The following is an 18085-nucleotide window of genomic DNA, read 5'->3' on the forward strand; positions in this document are numbered from 1 at the left end:
TAAAATTTAAGAATACATAAAAGACATTTCAGACATATTCTACCATGATCTTATTATGAAAGTGGGACACTTTTACATTATTAAGAATTACGTTCTTCAAAACCATAAAAATGTAGGTTTCCTACAATTAACTCACATTCCAGGATTTCTGAAGTGTGCGCACAGCCTTCCTATAAACTGGGGACTTTCTGCGGCTCACTGAGTGGAGGGTCATTTGTGGAAGTCATTCCATTCTCTTCACAGCTGCGTCCATATGGTCCACTGCAAACATTATATTCAATTGTGAAATACTGAAAGTTTTTGCCATGACAACAAGATAAATTTGCTCACTTTCATCACTGCTATGCAGCATTATACTGGAAGTTCTAGCCAGAGGAATTGGGCAAGAAAAACGGAACTGAAGAAGGAAGCTATTCTGATACACGGATGACATAATCTTTTAATAGATATTCCCAAAGAACCCTCAAAAATACTACTGGAACAAATACAGACAGTAAGCAAACTTGCATTGTATGAGATAATACACACAAATGTCAGTTCTGTTTATATAGTATGGTAAAAAAAAAAAGTCTAAGATGGATTTTTTTTTAAAAATCCATTCAGTTACCCTCTAATGAATAAAATATTTAGGAATGAATTTATTGAAAGTGTAAAGCACTTGAACAAGAGCAGTCATACCTGAATGAAACTGAAGAAGACTTAAACAAATGGCAAGACATCCACTGTTCATGGATGGTAAGACTAACTATTGTTCTAATACCAATACTACCCACAGGGAACTACAGGTTCAGTATTATAGTTATAAACATCCCAACTGACTTTTTTTTTTCTTTTTTACAGAAATGGAAAAACAGATGCTCCAATTTATATGGCATCAGCAAGTGGCTAGACGATGCAAAACAAACAACTTTCTCTATGGTGAGATTGGGATTGATTAATTTATAGAACAGGAGGAGGGCTTTGTTATGGATCTGGCTGCTTTAGATATGTAGGAATTTCTGGGATACTCTGAGGAATATTGGGGTTCACAGAAAAAGGGGTTCTAATTCTCCCTCTTAATGGCTGCCATCATTTTCCTGAAATTCTCATGGGAACTCAGAGGCAAAGATGTAAAATATCTCTGAGAACAGTACTGTGTCCTTCCTTTGGGGAATTTTCATGTAGGCTGGGTGCAGTCTTGGGTTCTCAGGAGGAAAGAGTGCCCTCTGGAAGAATAAATAACTCACCATGTCCCCTGCTCTATATACCCTAAATCATAGGATCTACATTGAGTTAAGCATGAACAAGGGTATGAGAATTTACTCAACATAGTGACCAGTTAAATTCACATGAAAAAGAGAAAGTTTCATTGACACATCTTACAGAATGGACACAATTTAGTTGAAGAAGGATTTGGGGAAGTTGTACATACCAGGCTGCTCAAGAGTGGCTCAGGTCTTCAGTCAGGGAGACGAATGTTGACAACCTCTAGAGAAGTTCTCATATCGGTGACTGAACTTTTCAGCCCCAGAATTTCTATTTCAGTTGATTTTACATTTTTACCTCTTTACTGATATTCTCTGCTTACTGAGACACCATCCTCATATTCTCCTTTTATCATTGAGCATATTAAAAATCTGTAATGTATAACTCTGTTTTATAACTGAAGGATATTTTCCATTAATTGTCTTTTCTCTTGTGTGTGGGACATTCGTTCTTGGTACACTCCATGCCCATAAAACTGGATCTTTTGACTATTTTAAGGTGGCCAGTCTGAAAATCAGATTTTCCTGCATCCAGGGTTTGTTGTGACTGCTTGTTGTTTTTCTTCGTTTGGTCACTTCTTGGCACTAATTGTGTGAAGTCAGTACAATTTGTCATGGATAGTCACTAAAATCTCTTGTCCCGGTAGCTTACTGGCCAGACAGTAAATGGACAGAAATTTCCACATATGCCTAAAATCAACAATAAATTTAAAAGTCCTTGCAGATATGTGGTATGTATACACTGCAACATGGCTTCAACACTCAGTTTATGACTCCACAACTCCACATGTCCTGTTTGTACAAATCTTAATAGTAAACCAGAAATGAGTGCTTAGGTTGTTCTCAGGTCCTTTTTATAAATGCACCCAGTCCTTCTATATACATAGATTGTACATAACCAGGAATATATTGCAGCTTTTCAAGGATCTTATTAGCCAAAGCACCTCATTCCTCAGCCTTCCTCTGAAACATTCGTCTTAGTGTTTTGCTGCCCCAGTGTATTCCTGTGAGCCATGTGGCATCAACTAGTCTATTTGTCTTAAATGTTTTGGGTGAATACCTCTCGGTAACCACCTGAGCACCCAGAGTTCCCTTAGGTGAAATATATGCAGGTCCTTGGAGAAGGACCTCCATGGACTTGCCATCCAAGTAAAACAGTCAACCAGAAGCCTCTCTGAAAAAGGTCCTTTCTGCTCCCTCTGGTATAGGTTATTGTAACAGAAATTCAGGCTGTTGTCTGCAAAGCCATACCAAGGTGGTGAGCAGAATGGGACCAGAGTAAAGGAAAATAACCCAAACCTCTCTGACAAGTTTCACCTGCTTTACTTATTTATTTTTTTCTCTTTCCCTCACCTGATTCAAAGTTCCCCTTCTTGCTGTATGATTTTGGTTAGATTCCAGAATTCATAGCAATTTTATTCTGCTATTTTTGTCATTTTCTTTGTTGCTTTTGTGGATGGCTTGACTCCGGGACTCCCCAAATCCACTATTTTTGCTGTTGACATTCTGTTCCTTTATAACTAACCAACCCTTAAAATTTGTACATAGTGTGAAATACTTCCCCGATAAGCTATGATCTGAAATTCCAGATACATATTCTATTATTTCACTCTGCTTGGGGTTATTCTTTAAGCAGAAGCTTTGTAACATCCTAATGACTGTTTACCATCTTCCTTCTTCCTTTTCTCCCACAGTTATTCTCAAATTGCCTTTGCTTGCCACACATCTTGAACTAGTATGGGGATGGCAGGAATGGTGAGAGTGCCTCTATGGCTAGTTTTTGTTTTTCCATAGATATATTTTGGAAATATATATATATATTTCTTTAAAAATATATATATATATATTTTAAAGAAGCTTTAGAATACAAAAATGGTACATCCAAGGGATTCTCATATGCCGCACTCCCTACCCCTCCGACACTTTCACACATTATCAACATCCTTCATTACTGTGTTACATTTGTTAAAATTGACAAACCCATGTTGAAGCACAGCTATTGACCATGGACTACATTTTATGATATAGTCTACATTCTGTCCTGCACAATTTTGTAGATTATGACAAAATATCCAATGGCCTGTATCTGTCATTGCAATGTCATGCAAGACAACTCCAGTGTCCTGAAAATGCCCTCACATTACTCCTATTCATTCCTCTCTCATCCCTCAGAACCTCTTGTGGTCACTGTCTTTATATCAATGCTAAGAGTTCTTCCAGTACTAGAGTAATATTAAGTCTATTATGTCTACTTTAATAATGTCTACTTTAGTCCACTGTTCATGCCCCAATCTTGAGGATTTGGGGATGGTGATGCCCCCAAAATATACAAATTTTAAAAACAACAACAACAAAAAAACACTATTAAAAATTTGATGGGGCTGAGGGATGGGGAGTGGGGCATATGGGAACCTCTTATGTTTTTTAGGGTAACATTTTATGTGATCTATTAACTTTAAAAAAGATAATTAAAAAAATAAAAATTGAAAAACTAATAATAATGTCTACATTAGTCCATTGTTCATGCCCCAATATTGAGGATTTGGGAATGGCAATGCCCACTCTACTTCTAACTGAGAGGTCGCTTAGAGCCCATAGGGCAGATGGATGGAACTATCTTGCTTGCAATTGCAGGCACTCTCTGCTACTTGTAATGGGTGTTCTCAATCATCATCTCCCTGTTAGTTGTCCTGGGCTCATCCAAAGAACTGGAGTGTAGGTGTAGGAACTCTGCTGAAATTCAGAGCTGAAATGGCCCATGGATGGACCAATGATTTAAGTCTCTGGGACATATATTTAACAAGTATAGTGCTAATTAGAGGATCAAATAAAAGGGGCGGGATAGCCATGTGTAGACAACCCAATGAATGAGTATAACTATGTTACATTGGGGAGCATATATACCAAAATAAGGCAGGGAATGGAATTCCTGAGCTGTCTGCCCTCCTTATAGTATCTAGATGTCTCCAGAGCCCCCAGAAGCCCCACTATTTGAGGCACTGTTTACTGTGGCTGTCAAAGAGATCCTGGTAATACTTGCAAAAACATAACCTCAGGAATGGCCTCCCAACTCACTTTGAAATTTCTTGGTATAAAAACTCATTTGTATTTAATATTTCCCCCTTTTGGTCAAGCTGTTTTTCTAGACGCATTGCTAGTTGGTGCTTGGTAACAATCCCCTGGTGCCAGGGAGGCTCATCCCTGTGAGTCATGTCCCATGGAGAGGGGGAGGTAGTGTATTTATATCCTGAGTTTGGCTTAGGGAGAAGTCACATTTAAGCAATAAGGAGGCTTTCAGGAGGTAACACTTAGGCAATATATCATACTAGGATAAGTTTCAATTTCACAAGGAAAGGCTCATAAGTACAGTCATCGATATCAAGGGTCTGGCTTAACATTCTGCCTTTCTTCAATAGGCACTGCAGCACTTTGGGATTCTTGCTGTTCTATTAGAGAATGTAGCAGAACTGCCCAGAATGGGAGTTCAATGTCCTTTTCATTATTGTGTGATTCGTGAATGGAACTGGCCCTTCCGTAGACAATTTATTGCATGAGTCCTTGGTCTGTTTCCTTCTATTCAGGATTGCACTCACTGTCCGTTCTCTGCTTCTGTCCACCCTGCTAATAATGGGTGAAGCCTTTCTCTTTTGTGGGACTGTGATGGTTTAAAATGTATCACATAGTGTGGTCTTTGGTTGCGATCTGGCTGACCTAGGTATGTAATTATTGGAGGGATTCCTTGAGGGAAATATGTGTTCACTGAGTATGGGCATGTAATTCTCCCACTTCACAGAAGGGCAAAATTCCCCCATATGTCTTGTTGGGGGACTCTCAGGGAAGGACAAAATCTATCTAGGAAAAGGACTGGCTGTCTCCCTTGGGGTTTAGGGATCAGGCTGCAAGTAGGCTGGAATTATCAACAGGATGTGGAGGACTGTGAAAGAACAAATAATCCATAGAGTCTCTTTATTCAGTGTACAATAAATCATAGGATCTGTAGTGAGTTCCTGAACTGAAAAAGGGTGTGGAAAGGCATTTAATATCTCTTGTGATCAGTAAAATTGATTTGAACTGCCAGATTTCAGAGCAATAGCTGCCTGAATCAACTCGATTTGGTGAGAAAGGGTCCAAGCAGGGAAGATACATACTCAGTGCTTGTGTACTCACTACCCACTCTCAGTCTAGACTCCTCAGGAAGGTGTGCAGATGGTAGTCAGGGAGATAATTGGGGCCTGCAGACTTTATACCTAAAACCAACAATCCCCAATGCAGCAGGTGACTTTTGCAGTGGATGGTCATCAACTGGTCATCTAGGGTTGGTCAATAGAAGGTGAATCTAATCCTTTGATGATCTGTTACATGGTAGTTGGTCTGGAATGCCTGCAGTTTAGAGACAGCTTGTGAGCCACACAGACCACTAGTCATTCAAGATAGTCACTTGACTCCCAGAAAGTCTCACAGCAGGAAAGAGAAACACTGATGATGCAGGGAAGGAAGGCCACAAGTTTGGAGTTTATCTAGACCATCAGTGGACTTCATGTAAGGGAAATAACACTGTCATTTAGGTCAGGGTTTGTAATGTAGTATCAGGAGATTGGATCAGCATTTGGGCCCTCTTGTGGCTCAGGAATATCCTCGGGGGCTTTGATTCTCACCCCCAGTAACTTTGTGGCAGGAACGTTTTTTAAAGGGAGGGTCCTAATATGCCACGGCTCATCTGGCAAACCAACAAGTCAAAAAATTTGCAGAAAAGCAATTAGGAAATATTTTGAGATGAATGAAAACAAATATACTACAACCAAACTTTTGGGATGCAGCAAAGGCAGTACTGAGAGGGAAATTTATACCCCTAAATGATTATATTACAAAAGAAGAAAGAGGAAAAATCAAAGACCTAACTGCACACCGGGAGGAACTAGCAGAAGAACAGCAGACTAAATCGAAAACTAGCAGAAAGAAATTACAAACATGAGATAATAAATAATGAGATAAGAGTATAAAAAGCAAAAACAATAGAGAAGTATTGAGAAAACCAGATGTTGGTTCTTTGGAAAGATCAATAAAGTTGACAAACCTTTAGCTAGACAGACAAAGGAAGAAAGGGAGAGGATGCAAACAAATAACTTCAGAAATGAGCAGGGAACATTACTACTGATCCCACAGGAGTAAAAAAGATCTTGTTCTTCTTTGTCAAAGGTAGCCAATGCAGTATACCAAAAATGCATCAGCTTTTTATAAAGGGAATTTTTTAGGGTAAAGGCTTATAGTTCTGAGGCTGCAAAAATGTCCAGACTGAGGCACCATCAGAGATGCTCTCTCATCAAAGATTGGCTGCTAGCAGAACCTGTAGCCCTGCCACATGGCAAGGCAAACTGGTGGCCTGTGTGTGCTGTCTCCTCCAGGCTGCATTCCCCTTGAGCTAGCTATGGGCAATGAAGCATATGGCAGGGCTAGTCTCTTCATCTTGGAGCTACATTCTGTGCTTAGCCTGTTGGGTATCACATTTCTTCAGCTATGGCAGCTAGAGATCCTCAGGTCTGTCTCACATGGCAGCTTAAAAATGACACCTGTCTATGTGTTTTGATTCACTCCTCAGTATATAGTATAATAGACACCAGCAAGAGGGTGGAGGCCCAGCCTGTGTCACCCCTCACTGATAAAGTCCAATCAAAGGATCACACACTCACAGGCATGTATTAGTTTAAGTACTTGATCTTCTGGGATTCACAAAAAACTTTAAACTGTTACATATCTTAACAACTACGAACAACTGTATGCCAACAATGTAGACACCTAGATAAACTAGAAACATTCCTAGAAACTCACAAGCAACCTATGTCAACAGAGCAGTTAAATGTAGAGATGAAATCAACATCAAAAACCTCCAAACAATCAGAGAAAGACTTGAAAAGATGACTCTCCAAAGAAGATATACATAGAGCCAGAAGGACCTTGAAAAGATGCTGAACACTCTTAGCCTTTAGGAAAATGCAAATTGAAACCACAATGAGGAAAGAGGATTTGGCTCAACTGATAGAGCTTCTGCCTACTATATAGGATGTTCAGGGTTCAAACTCAGGGCCTCCTGACCTGTGTGGTGAGTTGGCCCACACAGATGCCGACACGCTCAAGGAGTGCTGCGCCACGCAGGGTTGTCCCCCACATAGGAGAACCCCAAGCACAAGGTGTGCACCCCAAGAGGAGAGCTGCACCATGCGAAAAAAGCACAGCCTGCCCAGGAGTGGAACCACACACACAGAGAGCTGACACAGCAAGATGATGCAACAAAAAGACACAGATCCCAGTGTGCTGACAAGAATGCGAGCGGACACAGGAGAACACAAAGTGAATGGACACAGAGAGTAGACAGTGGGGAGGGGGGAGGGGATGTGGAGAGGAATAAATAAAAAATAAACCTTAAAAAAAAAAAGGAAACCACAATGATACCTTTTCACATCCACTAAAACGGTTGCTAATTAAAAACAGAAAATAACATGGGCTTCAAAATGGGCAGAAGTGTTGAATCATAGGCTATAAACTTCTATCATTTATAGATGAACTATTTCACATTAATTTAGATTGCCTTTAGCTACAAAGCCAAGGACTCTGTTTTTGTTTGCTTTCCTATTCCTCACCTTAGTCTTTCTTCTGCCAAGGAAGGCCAAATAGTGCAAGTCTACGCTCACTAACCAGTCAGCTCCATACATTGGAGCCTGTTGTCCTAATAAAGCAAATGTCCCTGAATAATGCATGAGCTGCTCCCCCAGTGTATTAATTGTTATTCTACATCCCACTAGAGCTCCTGGAAGACATGGTGAAGGAGGCTCCTAGTGACAGGGCGGATGAGGAGGCCCATCTAATGCCGAGGTAGTCACGTTTTCCTTTAAGATAGAAATGTTCCTTTCTCAGATTTATTCTTTTTCAACTAAGCATAGATCTTAATATATGATGATGTACATTACAGATAATGGGTGCTGTTTGGGGGAAGGAATATTTGCAGAGGGATTTCTACTAATAGACCACTGATAAAAGAGGGCATTAAAAATGGCAACACCAGGTCATAACCCATATAGCTGGAGCCTTTTGTCTCAGCACCACTTTTCTTGCTTGGATCAAGACTTTTGTAATTCCTGCCAAAATGGATTTGAGAGAGAAAGCCCCCAGTTAAAGTGTGAGCCTTTCCCACAGGAGCCCACCATATGTATTCATGGGGTCTTTGATTTTATCACTGTGTCCCATTCATTTTTATAAAATCACAAAGATCTGAGAAAAAACAACACAGCATAGTATGATTCTCATTACTCACTTTCTGCAATTGCAGGTGAACTCAAGAAACAACAAAAATGGTAGTTATTCTGGTTCATGCAACTGTTGTGGGAAAAGTCAAAATAAAATAGGGGGTTTCCTCCAAGCTTTAGGCTGTGGACCCAGCCTGATCCTAGTTTCACTGGGAAATGAGGGTTGGGGTGTGATGAAAGGCTTCCATTAGGGTGTTCTGTCCTTGTTTCTACAGTTCCAAGTAGCAGCTGTGTTCTCTTTAGGTGGTAGATGTTTTAGTGCACAGGGGCTAAAGGGAGTTCACGTGTGAGTGTCTGGGGTCTGATTTTGAGTCTGCGTGCATTTAACCAGGTGATATGTACCATTTACAAAGGAAAATTGCTAGGGCCAACTTTCTCAACTTTCTCAAATAAACCCTATCACCACTGAACATATTATGCACATTTACTTCATCCAGCTGCACCTAGGGTGTGCTTTTTATCCCCACAACACAGGTGGAGAAACTGAGTTGCAAAAATGAACAACAGCCTGAGCTGTCTGCTCCTAAGGGGAAGGGCCTAAATGTGAACCTCGATTTTGGCCCCAATTCTGATGCTCTGAGCTACAGACCTGCCCTTTATACTCAGCCATGGGAGTTTCACAGGATTGGGGGTATGATGAAAGGTTTTTTGTTACGGTATTCTGTCCTTGTTTCTAAAGTCCCCAGTAGAAGCTGTGTTCCCTTTAGGTAACTGTAGGATTATCATGTGCAATTCCCTGAGGTGTTATGTCCCACTTACACAGAGAACTGCCAGTGTCAACTTTCTCAAATACATTGCATGATTTAGCCATTGGATCATTAGACATCAGACAATGGAGTTCTAGCATCTCCCTATGTCTTGGAATTACCTGAGTCTACAGAGAAACCAAACTGCCCACCATTTTAAGATAGCCTCAGTAGTCACACAGCCTAGGGCAGCAGGTTGTGCAGATTATCACAGACTTTGGTATAGCTATTAGTGTCAAAAACACACAGAAAGCCCACATGCTTCTGATCGCCCCAAAATTCTCTGTTGTGATAATGACTTGGTCAACCCTGCCAGGGTTGAGGTGTCAGCTCAGCAGCTCGCTCAAAGCAGATAGACATTGGAAGACAATTTACTGCATTTGATATCATCACCATAATGGACCCTATAGATGCTCAAGTTCTATGAGTCCTTGATAAAATAGAACCCAAAGACACTTGGCATTCAAAACATTCTGAACCTGGTGTTCAACACCCTTGCTGAAATGCTCTTGGAGATCTGGCTTAGAGGTAGTCAACACTAAATCCATGTGTCCCTCCATAATGACTGTCACAGTGTTGAAAGGGCAATGATGGAGAGGCTCTAATGCAATGAATACACACACGTGGCATAGAAAAGGAAGACTGGAAGGAAAATTCTATGATTGATAAGTAATGATTATTAAATGATCTCAGGATATTCAAATCTACAATTACCTTTACAACAAAGCACTAGTGAATAGATGCAATAGAATGACTTGCCCAGGATTCAATGTAGTCCACTGAAAGGTAGCTCCTAATCAAGTGGAAATTCCTAAGAACATATAGTAAATTCTTTGTCAGTATATGTATATCCATGGAGGTTGAATTTGTCTGGAGATGTCCCATGATACTGTCAACTTAGGCTAAATATGGAATAATCAGGAGGCATTTTGGGACTATCAATGATAATAAGATATTTTAGTATTATTTATAGACTACGGTCAGTTGTTATAGATTGCCAATAAGGATTTTGATTCCTGCTTCTTCCCTGCTACACTCCTGGCCAACCTGCTTTCAGTACAGAAGATAGCCCCTACAGCCGGTCATAGTGGCTTGTTACACTACAAACTCTACACCCTTTAGTGTCTTGTCCAAGACTAGAACCCTGCCTGAGAAATTTACACGTAACACACCAATATACTGAGAATTACTCTGTATCCTCCTAGCTCCCCAGGAACAACTGAAGGTGGTGCTTCCAAGGACCGAGAGGAGGAGGAAGCCTCACCCAATGCCAAGGTGAGGATGCTATCCTTTGTCTAAGGGAGAGGTGCTGCTTTTTGTATTCTATCTTTTGCAACTGATTTCAGGTAAGGATGCCTGATAGTATGCATTATAGATGGTATATACAGTTTTTTAGGAATGCAGAGTGTTTCATGGGAGTATGTTCCAACTGATCCATGATACAACAGGGTATCCAGAAATGGCAGGAGTAGATTATGAACTATGTTAAAAGTCCTTTTCCTCAGCTCCAATTTTTATTGCGTGGAATAAGAATTTGTAATCACATGCCAAAATGGACCTGAGAGATATTCTAGGAAAAGCTTGTGCCTTAATAGATATGTCCTGCTGTACTTTCTTATGGGGCTTTGCCTTCACCACTGTTTCCTATCTGCTTTTCTAATGGTATCAAGCAAACAAAAGTCCCGTTCAAACAGGGTATAGCATGATGTAATACTCATAGGTTTTTCTCTAATTGCAGGTGGCTGTAGGAATAAGTGAAATGGTACGTATCTAAAATTACTGACATCTGGGAACACATGGAAGATAAGATAACCAGGGTATTGTTAGAATGTTGGTCTGCAGGGATAGTGGCTCCAGTTATTGCGAGGAATGAGGATTGGAGGTGTGGCTAAAAAAAAAATGATTTTCAAAGGGAAGCATTATGGGGCATGCTCTAAAGTCCTGAAAGCAGCTGTGTTCCCTCTACGTGGCACGGATTTGTGCGTAAAGGGGTTAGTGAGTGTCTATGAGTGAGCCTATGTGGTGTGATTGTGAATGTGTGACTGTGGGGATGTTAGTGTTTGCTTTCCCAAGAGATGTGTCCAACTCACCCTGTACAATGGCCACTGCAAACTTTCTCAAAAACCAAACCATTAATATTGCACATGTAGCATATATTCACTCGTAAAATCTTCACCACAAAATTCTGGTTATGTTTACTCTCCCCACTTCTTACATGCAGACTGAGAGGCACAGATTAATAACCTAAGATCTCGAGTTCCTAAGAGGTAGAGTCAAAATGTGAACACAGGCATGAGGCCCATATGCTGATACTCTGAATAACTCACTCTCACTTGGCTCACAGACATGGTTCATTAGTGGCCACGCAAAGGATTTCCATCATCCATGTATAGACATTTGCCCAGAGGGCTCCTAAACACTGATCTTATATATTAGGAAGCCTGAGGGTCACATAACCCAGGCTACCATTAGGGGCATTTTACGAGATACTTAGACATAGCTGTTTGTGTCAAAAGCAACAGAAGTCCTCATGTTTCTGCCAAGCTCACAGATTGTCAGATTGTGAGGCATCGGTAGGACAAGCCTGACAATCTTTGCCAGTGCTGGGTCACCGCTAAGTACCTGGCCCAATCAGATAATAATCAGGGACTTGTTTTCATCTATTTGATAACTTTATCACCTTGAGCCCTTCAGATGATCAAATCTAAGCTACACAATAACCAATAAGATTGTAAAGTCCCACTTAGTCATTAGCCTACTTTCCATCGCCCTTCTTGCAACTCTCTTGTACCGTTGGTATAGAGCCTCAGTGCTCAACCTGTGCCTCCCTCCTCGTGAACTGGCCCACTGTGGCTGGTTAGTGTGAGCATGGAGAGTCACATTGATGTGGGCTATGGGTGGAAGGCTCTTTGTCTCTTCAGAGATAACTAAGTTGTTTGACTTGTGGGTGTGGAATGGTAAGAGGCTGCAGTCCTGCCCTTAGGGACAGTGGAAGCGGCTCCAGTCCGAGGAAATGTTTAACAATGCAAGAGCTATAAACTTTAAGTATTTAGGGGAAATGCAAAAACCAAATAAGCTAAAGGCTTATCTAGAATGTCTGGAGTCCATGCTAAAAGCTTACCTAAGATGTGGAAGAGATATATGCTAATTGAAGCCTATTGAAAACTGAAACAAAGAGACCATTTGGCCTTTCCTCTCTGTATAAAAGGCATTTGAAAATCTTGTTCGGGGCTCGGGATTCAAACTGAAAGCTCCCGAGTCCGGCCGGCCGTCAATAAACCATTTTTCCTTCTCAAAATCATTCCTGAGTCCTGGCCTCTCTATACTCAAATAATTGAACTTCTCTTAAATTCCACAACAACATCACTCAACAAATGTGCATAAGTGATAAAGAAAAGGAAGATGGAGGGAAAATATTATGTAGTCACAATTGCTTATTTTGAAATGGTAGCGTATCAGTATTATCAAAACCACTGTAATTATCTTTATAAGAAAGGACTAATGATTCAATACAATAGAATACTTTGCCTAGAATTAAATCCAGTCCACCAATAAAAGTTCGCTTATTATAAAGAGAAAAATACTTCATAAGAGATGAGAATTCTAGCAGGAGCACTTTGAATGTGTGGAATTTGAAATGATCTCGGAAAGTTCAACAGGACAGTGACAATTAGTCTAGCTTCAAAACGGTCAGGAGGAATGATGGGACTCTGTCAATGAATCATAGTGTCTGTTTTAGTACCATTTATAGATTATTTCACGTTACAATGGGATGCCGTTACATACACAACCAAAGAAACTTATTTCTCATTTGTTTTCTGCTCCTGCTCTTTACAATCCTTCCACCCAGGAGGTTGGTCCAGCAACTGATCATTCCAGGCTTATTGTCCATCTATCCCCTTGCTCTCTTGGCTGTTACCACATCAGGTGCAGCTCTCTTAACAACCAATGAGGAGCATCCCAATGTACTGACAGTGACTCTATCCTTCTAGCTCCCCCTGAGGACCTGGTGGAGGAGATTCCTAGGGATAGGTCAGAGGAGGAGGTCCCATCTAATTCCAAGGTAAGGTTGCCTTTCTTTGTCTGAGCTAAAATTGTCACTTTATTATTTTTCAAATGAGTTCAGATATGAAAATCTGACCATGTAATTATAGATGATGTATGATTCCTTTGTTTGGGGGAGGCTTCAATGGGAACCTATAATTAACTGACCCTGGATTCAAGAGGGTGGCAGCAACCAAGTACACAGTACAGTGACTTTTCCTCACTGGCAGTTTTTCCTCCTAGGATTTAAAATATTTTATCACCCAACCTAAATTCTCGACCTAAATATACTTGAGAGAAGCATCGTTCAGGAAAAGCTTGTGCCATTGCACACATCTGTTGCAGTGATTTATGGAGACTCATTTGACCCGATTCTCATTTGCTTTTCTAAAGGTACCCAGAGAACAAAAGCCGGTGCAAACACTATACAGCATGGTCGAGCCCTCAGAGTACTGTGGGTTTTTTGCTTGTTTTTTGCCTAATTGTAGGTGGCCTCAGGAACAAGAAAAAATGGTATGTATTGTGGAATCACTCACTTATTGAGAATGAAGCTAAGATTAAATAAAACCCAGGCTTTTGTGGTTCCTGTGGTGTGGGAACCCTGAAATCACTTTCCAGATGGGAATGAGTTATGGGGACTGTTTATGTTCTGGGTAAAGAAAAATGGCCATGTTCTACAGTCCTTGTAAACAGCTGTGTTCCCTTTAGGTGGTGTGGGTTTGCATGTGGCAGTTGAGTGGGAATTGCACTTATGAATAGGTTGTGATTGTGAAGGTTAGGTGAGGGTGAGTGTGTTTCCCTGTGAGGTATTTCCCAACTATGCAGGACAATTATTGTCAACTTTCTCAAATGTATCCCTTCATGACTGCACACTTTACATATACTGATTCAATCAATCCACAGAACGACAGTACCACGGCTTTGTTTAATATTTCCCCACACCTTGGGTGGAAAAACTGTGGTGCAGAGATGAATAGCCTAGGATTTCAAGCTCCTACATATAGGAGCCTCTTTGTGAAATTAGGCATGCATCCCCAATGCTGGTGATGCCCCAAGCCACTATCTTCATTCACTGCTCAGCCATGGCGTCAGTGTACACCATGCAAGGGAGGCTGAACCTCCACTTGTATTCCTGGAAGTATCCAACCTGCAGAGACCCCAATCCTTACTCCTCATTGTAAGTAGTCTCAGTGGTGTCATGAGACCAAAGAGGTGACAGATGCCTTTACCCACTACGGCCTCGACACAATACCACACAGAGAAAGCCCCCATTCTTGTGGTCAGTTCAGAGATTCTGAGAGGTGTTTACTGTAGTAAATCCTCCAACCTGGCCCCAACCAGATAAGTATCAGGGTTATGTTTTAGTGTATTTGATAACATCATCAACATGAGCTTTAGAAATGTTCAAATCCTGTAGCTCCACAACCAAGGGACAGTGACAATAAGAACTCAAGTTACCGCTTCATGACCAGCCTGGTGCACATGATGTGGGCTATGGGTGGAAGGCTCTTTGTCTCCTCAGAGATAACCTAAACTATCTGTGACTTGTGGGTGTGGGATGATAAAAGGCTGCAGTCCTGCCCTGGGTGAGCAGGAAATAGTTTAACAATGCAAGGTCTATAAACTTAAGTATTCAGGGGAAATGCAAACCAAATATGCTAAAAGTTATGGAATGCCTGAGGTCCATGCTAAAAGCTTACCTAAGATGTTGAAATATATGCTAATTCAAGCCTATTGAGAACTGAAACAAAAGGACCATTTGGCCTTTCCTCTCTGTATAAAAGGGACTAAAAATCTTGTTCGAGCCAATCCCGAGCCCAGCTGGCCCTCAATAAACCATTTTTCCTTCTCAAACTCATTCCTGAGTCCTGGCCTCTCTATACTCAAATAATTGAACTTCTCCCAAATTCTACAACACACATAGTCCTTATTTCAAGTCTTACAGCGGAGTTAGAGTCTAAATGCTAACCCCACACTTCCCCTTAGCCATGGGGAGTGTAAACATGGACAACAAACACAGCCAATGAACACACACACGGGGTATAGAAAAGGAAGACTGGAAGAAAAAATATTACATGATATATAACTGTCAATTTTAAATGGTAGTATTTTAGTAGTTTCCAACCTTGTTTAATTGATTATATTTGTGACAAATGATTAGTGAATAAATACAATAGAATGTTCTCTCTAGAATTGAATCCAGTCCCACAACAAAAGGTTATGAATAAAAATGTCTTTAAAACAATTATTCTATTGTTACATTTTGGGAAGAAAATACATTGTTGGCATTCAATCAAGTGCAAAATCCTATACAACAGCTAATAAACACAGTGTAGTATAGGTGGAACTATGGAGGCTAAAATGGTTTTTGAACATGTCAAGATAGTGGCATTTGAGTTTGGCTTCAAAACGGCAGGAGGAGTAATGGATTGCACAAGACATGGGGCAGCTTAATAGTGAACCCTGTGGTGGATGACGGACTTTTGTTACCAGTACGAACATGCGAACATTCTTAATGTGAATTACAGCAAATGTTTAATACAAATACATGGTGCTGATAATAGGGTGTTTTATGGGGAAATTTTTCTCCATCAACTATACCTAATGCAAGCTTTAGACCATACTTAGTAGTAATATTTGGATGTTATTTTATCAATTATAACAAGCATTCCACAACGATGCAGGATGTTTGTGGTAGGGTAGTATTATCCAAAGGGGTGCTGATGCAAAGCCCCAGAAATATTCTGGTTTTTTAAAGGGTATTTATTTGGGGTAGAAGCTTATAGTTACAAGGCCCTAAAGAGTCCAACTCAGGGTACCCTAAGTGGTATTTTCTCACCAAATGTCTGTTACTACATGTTGAACAAGATGGCTGCTGACCTCTTCAGGGTTCAGCCTTCCTCTTTCCTCTTAAGGCTCCATGGGTCTAGCTTCTTCTGATCTTAGCATAGGCTGCCATAAGGCTCATCTCTCTTCAGGGCTCATTTCTTTCCAGGCTCAGTTCTAGTCTCTTCACAAGGTCAGCTGTTTACTATCAGGGGAACAGCTCTTCTCTCTTCCCAGGGCCCCTGCCATGTCTATGGAGCTGTCTCTCTCCCTCTGTGTATATTCTCTGTGTGCCTCCCTTTGTCTAAGAGTCTGTTCTATCAGCCCACCAAGGCAGTGGGGAACTCAACGCTGCACACCCTAATGATGTAGTCAAATCAAAGCCCTAATCTTGATTTAATCAAGTAAATGCAATGTCTTTGAATTTAAGTCAGTCAAAGGGTATCATGCCCAGAGGAACAGGTCAGTTTACAAATGTAATCAATATCCCTTTCTGGAATTTATAAATAATATCAAACCGCCCCAGGTGTTGTATGGGGATTCTGTATGTTACGCATGATTCTCTCGTAAACTCCCAACTTCTTTCAAAAAATACAAATGAGAGAAACTATATTATCAATTATTATTAACTACTTTCTATTATTGTTTTAGTATTAATCATTTGTTAAAGATGGTGACGAGCTAATAAATGTCAAGCTAAACCAATTTTTCTTCCTTGTACCTTAAATATATTTGTTTTAATGATCTGGATATCCTTTTGTTTCTGCTACTTTATCATCACAGTAAATAATGAAGCTTTTTTGTTATTGCTACTTTACATTATAATCAATAATGAAGCTGTCATTTCTCAGAGCTTACTAAAAGAGGCAGTAGAGCATTATGATTAAGATTCCATACTCTGGAACTAAACCACATAAACTGGAATCCCACCTCTGCCACTTAATTAGTTGCATGACCTTGGGCAACATACTTAGCCCTCTCATCAGTAAATTAAGAACCAGTGTTATTGCCCCTTTATCTTACCCATTGGCTCTTTTGCAGTTGTTTTAGCATTTATATGCTTACTGGCCTTTATATGCTTACTCACTCCAGAAAGGGACTCCAAAGGCAAAAGAGAGAAAAAAGACCAAAACAGTGCTTTTGAATTTCAAAAGAGGTTTTTAAAGCAAATGACAGAATAGTATTGAAAGAAAAGGGGTTAGAGTTAACATAGGCTGCTCATTTTTTGTTTTGCTTTGTTTAAAAGTACAAGCTCTAAAGGTCTCAGGGCTTAAAGAATTTTCTTCCCTTTGAAGAAGATATTGAGAATAGAAAAGAGGCAGGCTGGCACACTCCCAGACTTGATGGAGTACCCATGTGTGTTTATGTGGAGGGAGAAAGAGAGAAAGAAGACAATTTGGGCAATATGTCCTATGGACCAGCCACTTGCATCTCAGGATAAGGGCTGGTAGGAGAGTGAGAATGTCCAGTTACTGAAAACTCAGAGCCCTATGCTTGTCTTAGGAGGAAGAATCATGCTTTTCTTGGCATCCAGCATGGTGTTTGAGCATCAGGAAACATGTGACTTCTGCAGTCACACAGGACCCTGTGCATGGTTTAATGCTTGTAGCCGTCTTGAGATTCTTAATACATTTTAAACGTGGGACCTCACATTTTCATATTGAACCAGGCCCCACAAATTACGTATGTGATCCTGTCTATGCAAAGGGGCCTGAAACAATTCTGAGTACCCAGCATATAATAGGAGACTAAAATATTATGATGATTTCCTCTACCCAGCAATGAGGCAAGTGAAGTGGTTGAGAGACATCTGACAGACCTGATGAATCTTTACACTGGGGACAAGTATGCAGAACTGGCCTACACAGACTGAAAAGTAAAGATCAAGGGAAACAGGCAGATGCTCCAGCCTGATGCTTTGATATCC

General features: G+C 40.5%; 1 protein-coding gene and 1 long non-coding RNA gene across 2 annotated transcripts in view; one reads left to right on the forward strand and one right to left on the reverse strand.

Annotated features, from left to right (window-relative positions):
- Positions 1 to 18085, reverse strand: part of LOC131274101 (uncharacterized) — a 98342-nt gene that overhangs the window by 68193 nt on the left and 12064 nt on the right. The window lies entirely within an intron of this gene.
- LOC131274108 (uncharacterized) lies at positions 13240 to 18080 on the forward strand. The gene is made up of 3 exons (XR_009181313.1): positions 13240 to 13351; positions 13726 to 13845; positions 17938 to 18080. It is a non-coding gene; the product is annotated as an uncharacterized lncRNA (long non-coding RNA).

The sequence above is a fragment of the Dasypus novemcinctus genome, chromosome 17 (assembly GCF_030445035.2).
Source record: "Dasypus novemcinctus isolate mDasNov1 chromosome 17, mDasNov1.1.hap2, whole genome shotgun sequence".
Taxonomy (NCBI): Eukaryota; Metazoa; Chordata; class Mammalia; order Cingulata; family Dasypodidae; genus Dasypus; species Dasypus novemcinctus.